This window comes from Fundulus heteroclitus, chromosome 9 (genome assembly GCF_011125445.2).
Source record: "Fundulus heteroclitus isolate FHET01 chromosome 9, MU-UCD_Fhet_4.1, whole genome shotgun sequence".
Lineage (NCBI taxonomy): Eukaryota > Metazoa > Chordata > Actinopteri > Cyprinodontiformes > Fundulidae > Fundulus > Fundulus heteroclitus.
Window position 1 is genome coordinate 21,104,462 of NC_046369.1, and position 3,430 is coordinate 21,107,891.

Below are 3,430 nucleotides of genomic sequence, written 5' to 3' on the forward strand. Positions count from 1 at the left end.
AATTCAAATCTAAAATATAATAGCCTTTGCCTTATTTAATAAGGACTAGATAGAAAAGAGGTTTGGTCGGTAAGACATTTAGACAACAATTTTGTCCAATTTAGTATGTCCATTTACAGTGCACTTTTGTTCTGTTTATTTGCCAAATATTTCTCTTATTATTCACATTGTGAATACAATTTACAAACAAACCAAATGACTTTTGAACTTCTAACAAGTGGCATTCCGAAAACTAAGATATACTTCTTTGCAGGCGACCTGGCTCAACTATTATCATTGTTTACCATAATGTCTCATTGGAAACTTTTCTACATAAAACTGATTGGTGTCCCACTATTCCATTTAGAATTTCCACATCAATTCTACCAATTGCAATCGATTCATAAACTGCGCTCCAAATACCTTAAATATCCACTTTTTGCTAAACCAAAAGGGATTCATTTGAAACTTTAAATGTAGCTTCAACCTGGAAAGACTCACACAGAGATAGGTTTTAGAAAGTTTATTTGACAAGAAATAATCTTTGGCGCTCGGAATCCGTCAGTAGACATGGTGCTGGTAACCGGCAGAGAGAATGATCCGCTGTGGATGAGGGTTTTTTTTTCTATATGAAAACCTTTTTGAATAAAGTCACTGGATACATAAGTTAAACCAATGTGTAAATTCTAACTATAACTATCTTCATCTTATCTGCTCAGCGAATCACTTGATCATGCACCTCTGTCCCAGCCTAACGGCGGCGGTCTCATCTCCTCCACCCTTCATAAAGTCCGGCTTGATGTGTGCAATTGCTCCTCACCTGAGCTTTCCTCACCTCCATCTGGTCTCCACCTTTGTTCAGCATACATTAATCATATGTTTGCAATATGACTATGTAACCGAACAATGTTTTTCTCTGTGCTTGCTTTATTACAAAAAAAAAAATCTAATTCTGACTGGTAAAACATAAACAACTTAGCTGTATGTCGGATTTGTAAAGAAAATTTCTATTGATTCCAGTCATTTTTCAAAGATTTTAGGAAACATTTTATTTAAACATATAAAATATTGCAAGTTATTAACTTTGATTGTATGTCAAATTTTTAAAACAAGATTATCAAAATGTTAAACAATGCTGTTACAGTATAGTTACAATAACTTTATTGGTTCTACTCTCTTTAGAACATCTTACAGCCGCAATGTAACTTTTTCTGGAACCGACAATATTTCTATGAAAACTAAATGAATGAATGAGCTACAACAAAAAGAACATTCAAAAATTTACATAATATTGAAATAACTCAAAACGAATGACCGCACAAGTTAAAAGGCAAATGTGCTTCATCAGAAATGTTTTAAAATGGCATGTCACACACACAAAAAAAAAAACGAACAATGTGTGACAACAGAAATATGGAAAACAACTGATTCATTCATTATTGACTTTCAGGGCAGCGTCCGGGTATGGCATCACAGTAGTAACGAGGGTACTCCCCTTCCATTTCTGGTGAAGCCCACACAGTCTTTATATGGCCGGTTGCAGGAAGAACACCAAAAGGAATCCGATTTTCTGCTTTGAATGACTCTTAAAATTTATCCCAGTGGATCTCACCTGTTAATAAAAAATATATTTCACGTAGTTCAAATCTAATTTTGCATGTTTAAAGTGAAAATATTCTAAGGTCCTTACCATCCAGCCAAGCAAAGTGAGTCTTCTTCCCGGAAACTGGGTCAGACACAATGGCTTCAAAGCACTTGAAGGTCGATGCCAAGGTGTGTCTTGGCATGCCAGGGTGAGGTAAGCTGTGTCTCCCTGTGCTAGTACCACCTCCTGGAGAACAGCTTCAAGTCCATTCAAAGGCATCTGAAAATAAAAAAAATAAAAAAACAGGTGCATTGCAAGACAGTCATACCAGAAGAATAGCTATGACACGTGATTATGAGTGAATCTTACCTGTAAGATTGGCGATATCCTTTGCACCTGCATGGTGAAGAGCATTAAACGCTAGTTAATACTTTATATCGCTCAAGATCTTATCCTTTCCATCTCTAATGGTATAAAAAATGCTGTCCAAATAATGAATTTAATTTTTGTTTTAAATCATTTAGGGTTTTAGTGTCATTTGCACATTGTAAATTTAACTTTAACGTAAATTTAAGGACAAATCGTAATAGCTACTGACATAAAAGGAAAAGGTTAGTACTCATCAGGAAATATACAAATGATTGGTATAAAAAAGGCATGTTTGAAATTAATCACTGTAGATTTTTTAACTTTATTGTTACTGCTTTGTAGGATTTAACAATTAATTTTAGAAGTCACAATGGCTTCCAGTTAACAGATATATATTCTGCAAAAAATTAATTGAAATTGTAAAAGTGATATTGCTCAAACAGCCAAGGGCAGGTATTAACTAATTAGATTTACTCAATTATTCTGTAACGTTTGACAAAAAAAATAACAAAAATAGGTCTATTTTTCCTTATGTTGTAATCTTGAGTAAATTTGTTGATACGCAACCCAATGCGTGTAATTTAACTGAATGAAGAACACATTTTAACCTACAAAAAAATAAAACACGATACACAGATAAATGTTGTTCATGCTAGGTTTCTTCTAACCTTAATTTGTTTTCTTGTAATAATATTTTTCATTTTTGGTTAGAAAATGCCGAACAGTGTACATAACTTCATTTTTATTCATGTCTGCTAAAATAAATGGGCAATATTACATCGCACATTATGATCAGTAAAACAGGACTTAATAATAGCCATCTCACAAAATACTTTGTTACTCTTACTTGTGTGTATTTTTGTTTTTGTTTTTTTGCACAGTTACTTATTAAAAATATATTGAAGCAGTGCTACTCGTTATTAGAGCATCACATCTGGGTACTACACCCACATATGATGACAGCTGTTAGTTTATAAAAAATATTTGACTTTCCAGAAATGTAACATTCATGTTCCAAAAACACATTTAAAAATAAAAGAAAAACACTTGAAAACTGATAAGCATGTAAAAAAAATATTTTATATTTTTCAAGTGTTACTTTACATACCGTTATGTTGAGCCATAGCAGCTTTTGCTATATGGTTCTGTACCTTGTGCGACTCATCGGCATTGTATGAGCAAGGGGGACATCAATATGTTGCAAATAGATAGATGCGTGGATCTGTGTGATTAAAATAACAAACAAATTCCATCTAATGGTGCCCTGCAGGAAAATAATTATCTATGCTACATGTTAGCCTTCGCTGTATAAATTACGAATTTCACTTGTCTACAGCTGTTAATTATATTTTAAACCTAATCTAAAAAATGATTTACTATGTGAATACAAGTTTTAAGAAGGTAAAAATACCTTTTGCTGACTTCGTAGGTTTTGCATTATGGATCGTGTGCCGAACATCAGTGGAAGAACCTCTACTTCTTTTAATCGACTTCTCA

General features: G+C 33.2%; 1 long non-coding RNA gene across 1 annotated transcript; it reads right to left on the reverse strand.

The window, feature by feature from the left end:
• Window positions 1-1,526: 1,526 nt before the first annotated feature.
• LOC118564160 lies at window positions 1,527-3,430 on the reverse strand. Its single transcript, XR_004931683.1, has 5 exons — window positions 3,345-3,430; window positions 3,042-3,155; window positions 1,934-1,960; window positions 1,670-1,843; window positions 1,527-1,591 (listed from the first exon to the last, which is right to left on the reverse strand). It is a non-coding gene; the product is annotated as an uncharacterized LOC118564160 (long non-coding RNA).